Here is a 12,841-nt window from a genome sequence, read left to right on the forward strand (position 1 = left end):
GGAGGCAGCACAGGAAGCAGTCTGGATGAAGGAGTTCATTACCGACCTAGGGGTGATTCCCAATGCGTCGGGCCCAATGACTCTCTTATGTGACAACACTGGAGCTATTGCCCTTGCGAAGGAGCCCAGGTTTCACAGGAAGACCAGGCATATCAAGCGTCGCTTCAACTCCATTCGTGAAAGTGTTCAAAATGGAGACATAGATATTTGTAAAGTACACACGGACCTGAATGTAGCAGATCCGTTGACTAAACCTCTCCCTAGGGCAAAACATGATCAACACCAGGACGCAATGGGTGTTCGATTCATCACAATGTAACTAGATTATTGACTCTAGTGCAAGTGGGAGACTGTTGGAAATATGCCCTAGAGGCAATAATAAATGGTTATTATTATATTTCTGTGTTCATGATAATAGTCTATTATTCATGCTATAATTGTATTGTCCGGAAATCGTAATACATGTGTGAATACATAGACCACAACCTGTCCCTAGTAAGCCTCTAGTTGACTAGCTCGTTGATCAACAGATAGTCATGGTTTCCTGACTATGGACATAGGATGTCACTGATAACGGGATCACATCATTAGGAGAATGATGTGATGGACAAGACCCAACTTAAGCATAGCATAAAAGATCGTGTAGTTTCGTTTGCTAGAGCTTTTCCAATGTCAAGTATTTTTTCCTTAGACCATGAGATCGTGCAACTCCCGGATACCGTAGGAGTGCTTTGGGTGTGCCAAACGTCACAACGTAACTGGGTGACTATAAAGGTGCATTACGGGTATCTCCGAAAGTGTCTGTTGGGTTGGCACGGATCGAGACTGGGATTTGTCACTTCGTGTAAACGGAGAGGTATCTCTGGGCCCACTCGGTAATGCATCATCATAATGAGCTCAATGTGACCAAGGCATTGGTCACGGGATCATGCATTGCGGTACGAGTAAAGAGACTTGCCGGTAACGAGATTGAACAAGGTATTGGGATACCGACGATCGAATCTCGGGCAAGTAACATACCGATTGACAAAGGGAATTGCATACGGATTGATTGAATCCTCGACACCGTGGTTCATCCGATGATATCATCGTGGAACATGTGGGAGCCAACATGGGTATCCAGATCCCGCTGTTGGTTATTGACCGGAGAGGCGTCTCGGTCATGTCTGCATGTCTCCCGAACCCGTAGGGTCTACACACTTAAGGTCCGGTGACGCTAGGGTTGTAGAGATATATGTATGCGGAAACCCGAAAGTTGTTCGGAGTCCCGGATGAGATCCCGGATGTCACGAGAGGTTCCGGAATGGTCCGGAGGTAAATATTTATATATGGGAAGTCTTATTTTGGTCGCCGGAAAAGTTTCGCGCTTTATCGGTATTGTACCGGGAGTGCCGAAAGGGGTCCGGGGTCCACCAAGGGGGTCCACCAGCCCCGGGGGGCCACATGGGCTGTAAGGGGTGCGCCTTGGCCTATATGGGCCAAGGGCACCAGCCCCAAGAGGCCCATGCGCAAGAGATAAGAAAGAAGGGAGAGTCCTAAAGGGGGAAGGCACCTCCGAGGTGCCTTGGGGGGGAAGGACTCCCCCCTGGCCGCACCCTTCCTTGAAGGAAGGGGCAAGGCTGCGCCCCCCCTCTCCCTTGGCCCTATATATAGTGGGGGGAAGGGAGGGCAGCAACATCTAAGCCTTGGGCGCCTCCCTCCTCCCCTGCAACACCTCTCTCTCTCTCGCAGAAGCTCGGCGAAGCCCTGCCGGAGACCCGCTACATCCACCACCACGCCGTCGTGCTGTTGGATCTCCATCAACCTCTCCTTCCCCCTTGCTGGATCAAGAAGGAGGAGACGTCGCTGCACCGTACGTGTGTTGAACGCGGAGGTGCCGTCCGTTCGGCACTCGGTCATCGGTGATTTGGATCACGGCGAGTACGACTCCGTCATCCACGTTCATTGGAACGCTTCCGCTCGCGATCTACAAGGGTATGTAGATCCACTCCTTTCCCCTCGTTGCTAGTAGACTCCATAGATGCATCTTGGTGAGCGTAGGAAAATTTTAAATTATGCTACGATTCCCAACAGAAGATACCCCGTACAAGCCCCTCAAAGGATTAATTTCCATAGTAACAAGTGACAATAAATTTCAGCACACTATATAAATTTTTCCTTACCAAAGGCGCTTCAATCCCCGGCAATGGCGCCAGGAAAGAGTCTTGATGACCCACAAGTATAGGGGATCTATCGTAGTCCCTTCGATTAGTAAGAGTGTCGAACCCAACGGGGAGCACAAGGAAATGATAAGCGGTTTTCAGCAAGGTATTCTCTGCAAGCACTGAAATTATAGGTAACAGATAGTTTTGTGATAAGATAATTTGTAACGAGCAACAAGTAACAAAAGTAAATAAAGTGCAGCAAGGTGGCCCAATCCTTTTTGTAGCAAAGGACAAGCCTGGACAAACTCTTACATAAAGGAAAGCGCTCCCGAGGACACATGGGAATTATCGTCAAGCTAGTTTTCATCACGTTCATATGATTCGCGTTCGGTACTTTGATAATTTGATATGTGGGTGGACCGGTGCTTGGGTGCTGTCCTTACTTGGACAAACATCCGACTTATGATTAACTCCTATTGCAAGCATCCGCAACTACAAAAGAAGTATTAAGGTAAACCTAACCATAGCATGAAACATCTGGATCCAAATCAGCCCCTTACGAAGCAACGCATAAACTAGGGTTTAAGCTTCTGTCACTCTAGCAATACATCATCTACTTATTACTTCCCAATGCCTTCTTCTAGGCCCAAACAATGGTGAAGTGTCATGTAGTCGACGTTCACATAACACCACTAGAGGAGAGACAACATACATCTCATCAAAATATCAAACGAATACCAAATTCACATGACTACTAATAGCAAGACTTCTCCCATGTCCTCAGGAACAAACGTAACTACTCACAAAGCATATTCATGTTCATAATCAGAGGAGTATTAATATGCATAATGGATCTGAACATATGATCTTCCACCAAATAAACCAACTAGCATCAACTACAAGGAGTAGCAACCTACAGGTACCAATCCCAGACTTAGAGACAAGAATTGGATACAAGAGATGAACTACGGTTTGAGAGGAGATGGTGCTGGTGAATATGTTGATGGAGATTGGCCCCCTCCCGATGAGAGGAGCATTGGTGATGACGATGGCGATGATTTCCCCCTCCCGGAGGAAAGTGTCCCCAGCAGAACAGCTCCGCCAGAGCCCTAGATTGGTTCCGCCAAGGTTTCGCCTCGTGGCGGCGGAGTCTCGTCCCGAAAGCTTGCTTATGATTTTGCTTCGGACTGAAGACTTCATATAGCAGAAGATGGGCACCAGAGGGCCAACAGGGGGCCCACGAGGCAGGGGCGCGCCCCCCACCCTCGTGGCCAGGGTGTGGGCCCCCTCTGGTATTTCTTCCGCTCAGTATTTTTCATTATTTCCAAAAATAACTTTCGTGGAGTTTCAAGACTTTTGGAGTTGTGCAGAATAGGTCTCTAATATTTGCTTCTTTTCCAGCCCAGAATTCCAGCTGTCGGCATTCTCCCCCCTTATGTAAACCTTGTAAAATAAGAGAGAATAGGCATAAGTATTGTGACATAATGTGTAATAACAACTCATAATGCAATAAATATCGATATAAAAGCATGATGCAAAATGGACGTATCAAACCTAACCTCTCTCAAGAAACACATGGTATGTGGATTAAGATGTTCAGCTTTTCGCACGATGCATCTTGGTTCATTAAACTTGATGGTTAATTTTGCAGGAGGCGACGCTTGGTCGCCCGGTCCACATCCCGGAGTCCTGGAAAGAAGGCCACAAGGGCAAGGATGGCGCCGAGTTCTACAGCTTGTCGGCGCAGGAGAAGTACGGGACCTTCAAAGAGGTCTTCCAGGAGGTGCACGGGCAGAACGCCGAACCTACGTCCAAGCCCCTTGATCCTGAGCTTCTCATCATTGCTGGCGAGGGGAAGGGCCATGGCCACCACCTCCTTTGCAATGGGCCGATCGCCACATCCTCACATCGCAAGCTGCACGAGATACGCGCATCGAGCACCAGTTCAACTCCGTCCATACAGAGTCGCCCAACCGCCGCGTCACGTGACATAGCGCATCTCAAGGTTAGCATCATAACCTTTCATTTATGTCCATGCCTCGAAATAACACCGTTCCAACCTATATGAGCCTAATGCCATATTAGATTATATAATGGACTAACGGGCTACTGAAGAGGAGCAAACGCGGCTGGCTCAGCAGGAGAGCAGAAATAAGGAACGAGCAGACATGAACGAAAGGTTGAAGCTGCTCGAGAATCAACTACAAGTATCCTCAAAATGTTCTATGAACATGTGAACTTCTATGTGACGTGCATGTGTTTTGCAAGTAGTGAACTTCCATAAGTTAACAATATGTATGAATTTCTGAACTTGTGTGTGATGTGTACTAGTATGAAACATTCGCCTATATATGTGGACTACTTAAAATTATGCCTATGTGTGTGTTGTGTTATTACTCGATGAATTACTAGGGAGCTAGGAGTTCCCACATTCATCTGTTATGATAACATTTTCTGCACTGCATATATATAGGGTGGGTCTATTATAATAACACCCCTTAAGAGTCTTATTCTACACACAAATCTCTTATTCTGCTAACACTTCAGCACTGCTGGACGTACAGAAAAAACACCCCGAAAACAAAAAACGAACTTCCCCCACCGTATACGACCTTCTTCTCTCTCCTCCCAACTCCCGCACCACCCCGATCCCCAGTTCCCTCACCTTCTTCTCTCTCCCACTCACGCCTCACACAGCACCGCCCCGACCCCCCAATCCTCCTCACCTTCTTCCACCGTCCATGCCAGCCACCAGCTCCGTGCCGGCCGGCCACCCGCCACCGACCGGCCTCCCCACCTCCCCCCGCGCACCTACCCCCCTGACATCCCGCAGCGCCCCGCCCCACCACGCCCCGATGATAATCCCCAAGTGAAGGGAATCATCGTAGCAATTCCCAATGGTGGAAGTGATAAGTATGGAGTGTCGAACCCACAAGGAGCTAAAGGTAAGATCAATATTCTCTGAAGTCATATCTGCCACTGATACGACTCTACGTACACCGAACGTTTGCTTCCAACTAGAAACGAGAAATAAAACTACGTTTCTGCATCTACTACTATTACTACAAACATTGACCGCTATCCAGCATGCATCTAGAGTATTAAGTTCATAAGAACAGAGTAACGCTTTAAGCAAGATGACATGATGTAGATGGATAAACTCATGCAATATGATATAAACCCCATCTTTTTATCCTCGATGGCAACAATACAATACGTGCCTTGCTGCCCCTACTGTCACTAGGAAAGGACACCGCAAGATTGAAACCAAAGCTAAGCACTTCTCCCATTGCAAGAAAGATCAATCTAGTAGGCCAAACCAAACTGATAATTCGAAGAGACTTGCAAAGATAACCAATCATACATAAAAGAATTCAGAGGAGATTCAAATATTGTTCATAAACCAACAATTCATCGGATCTCGACAAACACACCGCAAAAAGAAGAGTTACATCAAATAGATCTCCAAGAGAAACGAGGAGAACTTTGTATTGAGATCCAATGAGAGAGAAGAAGCCATCTAGCTAATAACTATGGACCCAAAGGTCTAAGGTAAACTACTCACACATCATCGGAGATGCTATGGTGTTGATGTAGAAGCCCTCCGTGATCAATGCGCCCTCCGGCAGGACGCCAGAAAAGGCCCCAAGATGGGATCTCATGGGTACAGAAGGTTGCGGCAGTGGAATTAGGTTTTTGTGGTCCCTTCTGATGGTTTGGGGGTACGTGGGTATATATAGGAGGAAGAAGTAGGTCGTTGGAGCCACGAGGGGCCCACGAGGGTGGAGGGCGCCCCCTACCTCGTGGCTTCCTCGTCTGTTGCTTGACGTCCACTCCAAGTCCTCTGGATCACGTTTGTTCCGAAAATCAGGTTCCCGAAGGTTTCATTCCGTTTGGACTCCGTTTGATATTCTTTTTCTGTAAAACACTGAAATATGCAAAAAAAACTGCAATTTGGTCTGGGCCTCCGGTTAATAGGTTAGTCCCAAAAATAATATAAAAGTGTATAATAAAGCCCATTAATCATCCAAACAGAATATAATATAGCATGGAACAATCAAAAATTAGAGATACATTGGAGAAGTATCAATCACCATGACACTTGTATAAGGGTAGAAGATAAAAGTAAAAGATAGGCCCTTTGCACAAGGAAGCAGAGGTTGTCATGCGCTTTTATGGTTGGATGCACAAAATCTTAATTCAAAAGAACATCACTTCATATTGCCGCTAGTGATAAAGACCTTTATTATGCAGTCCGTCGCTTTTATTTCTTCCCTATCACAAGTTCGTATAAAGCTTATTTTCTTCGCACTAATAGATCATACATATTTAGAGAGCAATTTTTATTGCATGCACCGATGACAAGACTGGGTTAAGGAATGTTTGGAAGCACAAGTAGTATCTCTACTTGGTGCAAAGAATTTGGCTAGCATGAGAGGGAAAGGCAAGCTCAACATGTTGGATGGTCCAAGACAATATAACGTTTCGGATATAGGAAAACATATCCCATTAAGTTGTCTTCCTTGTCCAACATCAACCTTTTAGCATGTCATATTTTAATGAGTGCTCACAATTACAAAAGATGTCCAATATAGTATATTTGTATGTGAAATCTCTCTTCCTTCAATATTCTTTCATGAATTATTCAAGTGACAAATTCTGTGTTAGCTAACTTTCAATAAAATTTACCACCAATACTTATTATGTGTGAAGTCATTACTTCCCATGGTATAAGAATATGGAACATATATAAATTCAGATTTATGATATTCAATTCATTCAACCATTTCCTCATAGGATATATGTGAATGAAGCACATGAGCAAATGACAAACTACCCCAAAAAGATATAAGTGAAGAACACTGAGTAGTCAAATAATTAACTAGCCATGGGAGGATTCTTTTTCATTAAAGATTTCAGATCCAATGATTTTATTCAAACATCAAGTAAAATTGAAAATACGCTCCAAGCAAAACACATATCATGTGACGAATAAAAATATAGCTCCGAGTAAGGTATACCGATAGTTTTGAAGACGAAAGAGGGGATGCCTTCCGGGGCATCCCCAAGCTTAGGCGCTTGAGTCTTCCTTGAATATTACCTTGGGGTGCCTTGGGCATCCCCAAGCTTAGGGTCTTTCCACTTCTTATTCTCCTCATATCGATATCTCACCCAAAGCTTGAAAACTTCAATCACACAAAACTTAACGGAACTTCGTGAGATGGGTTAGTATGATAAAGAGTAAACCATTCACTTTGGTACTGTCAAATACAAGGTTCATAATTGTTCTCACACAATGCCTACTGTACCATATCATTTCTACAATTTATATTGAAAAATATAAGCCATAGAAACTAGAAAACAAGCAAACTATGCAATGAAAACAGAATCTGTCAGAAACAGAACAGTCTGTAATGATTTGAACAGCAACCATACTTATGCTACTCCAAAAATTATGAAATAAATTGGCGGACGTGAGGAATTTGTCTATTAATCTTCTTCAAAAAGAATCAACTCAAAAGCACTCTTCTGTAAAACATGGTAGCTAATCCCGTGGGGGGGAGTTTCTGTTTTTTTGCAGCAAGATCACAGTAACTCTCAACCAAGTCTTCCCAAAAGTCTTACTTGGCACTTTATTGAAACAAAAAGCCATAAAACATGATTACTACAGTAGCTTAATCATGTAAACACACAAAAATAGTAAGGGTAAATATTGGGTTGTCTCCCAACAAGCGCTTTTCTTTAATGCCTTTTAGCTAGCTAGGCATGATGATTTCAATGATGCTCACATAAAAGATAAGAATTGAAACATAAAGAGAGCATCATGAAGAATATGACTAGCACATTTAAATCTAACCCACTTCCTATGCCTAGGGATTTTGTGAGCACACAATTTATAGGAACAAGAATCAACTAGCATAGGAAGGCAAAACAAGTATAACTTCAAAACTTTAAGCACATAGAGATGAAACTTGATATTATTGCAACTCCTACAAGAATGTATTCCTCCCTCATAATAATTTTCAGTAGCATCATGAATGAGTTCAACAATATAACCATCACATAAAGCATTCTTTTTCATGATCTACAAGCATAGAAATTTTACTACTCTCCACATAAGCAAAATTCTTCCCATTCGGAATAGTGGGAGCAAACTCAACAAAATAACTGTCATGTGAGGCATAATTCAATTGAAAATTAAAATCAGTGTGACACCCGGATAATTAAGCTACAGTAAACCCCTGTTAATGGTGCCACATCACCACATTTACTGTTAATAAACTCGCATTGATTCAAACCCCGTTCGAATTCAAAATTTAAATTGTAAGTCAAAAAAATATTTCTTCAAGCGGCAAACCAAAAATGTTGGTTGTGTTGAAAATATTCCCTAAGTAATTTTCATGATGAAGCCAACCTCATTTGAATTCCCAAAATGCCTTTAGCATCAATTAAAGAGGCCCAACAACAATTAACTTGGCCCTTCCAATTCCTCAAAATACCTAAACATTACCAAGTGCTCTAAAACTTTTTGCGTGACCTAATAATGTTGATCTTGATTTATGTGACGAGTTTCACCTATAACAAAAATCTTTTAGTAGCTAAAGAAAATAGAAACAGAGAAGAAAATTGAAGCAGAGAAATAAAACGAGAAGGGTTAACCTCACTACTGTGCACTTAAGGCTCATGAGACCACTAGCTAGCCCAGCCCACTTCCTACCTCCTTCTTCAACTGTACAGAGGCCATGGCGTGGCTTGCTCCCTCCCGTTCACGTGAGGATATCCACGCGTCATGCATCTGCGGCACTTTCGACAATCTGGAGGGCTACATAGCCACCTCGAGCACCCCTTGGATGAACCCTAATCCCCATTTCCCTCTCCACCTCGTCCCTCTACTCAAAACACACTTGCCCGACGCTACCATTGTGGTGCCACCCTCGTTACCGCGGCCACCGACCACTCAGAACTGCGCCACCATGTTGAGGAGGTCTGCGGCGTTCGTCTCCGTCTCCTGCGCCACTGGATCGAGATCGAGGTCCACCAGCGACGCCGCCCACGTCGATCCTCTCTGTCGGATGCCGCCTCTGCCTCGCCGTCGACCTGCGCCTTCGTGACCTCCCTAGCCTCCCCGAGCTGCTCCTCGACCCCACGGTGAGCCACCGCGCCAGACGCGCTCCTCTCCTTCCTTCCTAGTCGTCCCTAGATGCACGGGCCGTCACGGCCGAAGCCCGATCCCGACCACCGTGCCTGCTCGCTGCTCCGGTGCCGCTGGCCGCCCCTGCCTCGCTCCCGTCTCCAGCCTCCGTCGCCTCCTCCTGCGTCCTGGCCTGCCGCCGTCGCGCCTCTACTGCTGCTACCTTCGTATGGCCGCGCCCGAGCACCCTGGCCGCCCTCTGGCCAGGACCCGCGCGCCACGCCTCGTCGGCTCGCCCGCTGCCGCCCGAGCCCCGGTGGCTTGCTGCGCCCGGCCGTGCCTCGGCGCACCCTTGCCTGCTGCCGCAGCTGCCTGCCCGCGTCCGCCGCTGCTCTGCTCTGTCTACTGCTGCTGCTGTTACTGTAGCTGAGGCTAGCTTTTCTAAAATTACATTGATTAGCCCCCTGTACAGTCTCAGAACAGCAACTAAACAAAGCTTAACATAGCTGAAATAAATATGTGCGGGTAGTGCACTTGACAGGGTTCAATTCTTCCCATTGGACCAAATCCAAAAGTTACCTGGATTAATTCCTATGAAAATGGCAAATATCTATGTTATGTTAACCGGAAGAACTAAAAAACAGATTCTGGAATTGACATCCACTAGCAATTTTCAAACAAATATTTGGGCAAGCAAATGGACACTAATATAGATAGACCTGAGACTGTCATGTAGATCACAGCAGAGTGCCCAGATTTGATATAAGGCACTAATTCAAAGGATGTAAAGAATGCTAGCTATAGCCTCTGGAAAACAACTAAGTGATGTTTAAAACTGAGGACTTAACCAATTTTCAGAGATTCCAGAAAATGTTTAAAAACTTTGGAAAATCATAGAAATTCATCCGTAGCTCGGATCGAAAAACTTTGTACATGAAAGTTGCTTATAACGACGAGACGAATCCGAATACGCTCTCCGTTCATCGGCCACACGCCCCTAGCATAGCGAACCTGCAACCGTCCCCCTCCGGTTCGTCTGTCCGAAAATGCCAAACTTCGGGAAAACTTTCCCGGATGTTATTCCCCTTTGCTGATATCATGTAGCCCTGCGTTAGAACACCCCTAGCGTTGCTTATTGTCTTGTCATGCTTAGTATTGAACTTGTTTGCTCTGTATTTACTGTTTCTCCCCCCTCTTCTCTTCGGTAGACCCCGTGACGATGCTGATGCCCCTGTGATCGACTACGTCACCGACGACCCCTCCTTCTCGTTTGAGCAACCAGGCAAGCCCCCCCTTTGATCATTCCGATATCGCCCATTCAATTCTCTTATGCTTGCATTAGATTTTGCTACTGTAATTGATTGCTCCTATTCTGATGCATAGCCTGCTTTTGTAACCTGCTTATTGTTACCTACCTGCTTATCCTAAACTGCTTAGTATAGGTTGGTTAGTGATCCATCAGTGACCCCCACCTTGTCCTTGTTGTCCCTGCTTCATCATTGAAGACCCGATCAACGGAATCGAAGACCAGGCCCCGGCACCGCACATCACTTTCCCCTTAGTTGCTCGACACTACTGGGTTACTATTGAGTGCCGAGGGTGAGACCTCTACAGCACTTCTGATGTTAACCCTATAGTGTAGCTATTCGGTCGTGGTCATCGCGGGTGATTCCGCCTTAACCACTTCCGATACGACTCCGCCGTGCAACCCCTCAAGTGTGAACCTCGGGGGTGGTTCCTCTTACGTTCACCGTGATGATTACATCGAGTGGAATTCACCGGGGGTGATTCCTCGGGTTTTCCCCTTGATGTTTGGACACACGGATACTTGGACTTTACCACTGTTACTTGGAAAGGCGGGTCGACCATGAGGGGTACCCGCGAGTGATGTGGAGACAGGTTGACCTGGAGGGCGCCCGCGAGATAATTACGAGGCGTGGCCGGGCATTCCTAGCCCTTGACGCAAGTCCTCGAGACGGGGCAACGGGGTCACATCTTTCGTGAGTCTCTGCTTGTTACCGCGTGCTCCTAATCCACTACGATTTGGATATTTGATCCGAGGGGCCTCTGGCCTGATAGCACTAATCATCACGTGGGCATAGTATGGGCATTCTGCGTCGTATACATCAGCCGAAGCTTTATAGACGTCATCGACTGAGCGGCGCGCGCCGGGTTGGACTGGTAAGTTCCTGCCTTTTTTAAGGAGGTAGCTAGGTCCGCTCACAGGCCGCCCACGCAACGTGCAGGAGTTCCCGAGGCGATGGCCCCCCGGGGCATAGGTTTAGTCCGGCATGCTGACCTCTTTATTAAGCCTAGGTCGGGTTGCGGCGTATTGTTTGGCCGAGGCCGGGCATGACCTAGGAAAGTGTGCCCGGCCGGAGTTAATCAAGCGTGGTGGGTAAGTTGGTGCACCCCTGCAGGAAAGAAAACATCTATCGATAGCCTGTCCTACGGTAACGGACACTTGGAGTTGTATCCCGATCGATACAACTAAAACTGGATACTTGAGATGAGACATGGATAGTATGGCTCTGGGATTGCTTTCTTGCAGGGAGTCGAGAAAGGATCTCTGGCCGAGGTTGATAACACTACTACTACTTTAATTTATGCTACTCTACTCCCTCTTGTTGCTGCAAGATGGTGGTTTCCAGAAGATGCTAGTCTTCGATAGGACTAGCTTCTCCCCCTCTTATTCTGGCATTCTGCAGTTAGTCCACAGATACTACCCCTTTCATTGATACCGATGCGTAAGTAGTGTAGATCCTTGCTGCGAGTACTTTGGTTGAGTACTCACGGTTGCTTTGCTACCCCTTTTCCCCCTTCTTTCTTCTTTCTGGTTGTTGCAACCAGATGGTGGAGTTCAGGAGCCAGATGCCACTTTGACGACTGCTACTACCCCGAGGTTGCCTACTACTACGTGAAGACCGCCGAGGACCAGGAGTAGTTAGGAGGCTCCCAGGCAGGAGGCCTTGCCTTTTCGATCGTTGTTGCTTTTGTGCTAGACTTCTTAAGGCAAACTTGTCTAACTCATGTCTGTACTCAGATATTGTTGCTTCCGCTAACTCTTGGGTATTCGAGCCCTCGAGTCCCCTGGCTTGTAATATAAAGCTTGTATTATTTTAATTTGTGTCTAGAGTTGTGTTGTGATATCTTCCCGTGAGTCCTTGATCTTGATCGTACACATTTGCGTGTATGGTTAGTGTACGATTGAATCGAGGAAGTCACAATCATGATGACAAGTTTCATGGTTAACATTATTCTTTATAGCATACATGTTATCACAGTAATCATCATGGATAGCAACTTTGTTTTCATAATCAATTGGAACCTCTTCCAAAATAGTGGAATCATTACTAACTAAAGTCGATACTCTTCCAAATCCACTTTAGATGATAGTATTATTCATACTCCAAAAGATATAAGTGAAGTTTATGGAGCATTCTACAATTAATATAGACTAACCAATATCCAAGCTCAAAATATATATGTGAAGCACACGAAGCATTCTATAAACCATACTCAAAAAGATTTAAGTGAAGCACAAAGAGCAATTCTATAAGATCAT

General features: G+C 45.7%; 1 long non-coding RNA gene across 1 annotated transcript; it reads left to right on the forward strand.

The window, feature by feature from the left end:
* Nucleotides 1–8,990: 8,990 nt before the first annotated feature.
* LOC141042078 (uncharacterized) lies at nt 8,991–12,559 on the forward strand. Its single transcript, XR_012203897.1, has 2 exons — nt 8,991–9,293; nt 10,485–12,559. It is a non-coding gene; the product is annotated as an uncharacterized lncRNA (long non-coding RNA).
* The last annotated feature ends 282 nt before the right edge of the window (nt 12,560–12,841 follow it).

The sequence above is a fragment of the Aegilops tauschii genome, chromosome 1 (assembly GCF_002575655.3).
Source record: "Aegilops tauschii subsp. strangulata cultivar AL8/78 chromosome 1, Aet v6.0, whole genome shotgun sequence".
In the NCBI taxonomy this organism is placed as follows: domain Eukaryota; kingdom Viridiplantae; phylum Streptophyta; class Magnoliopsida; order Poales; family Poaceae; genus Aegilops; species Aegilops tauschii.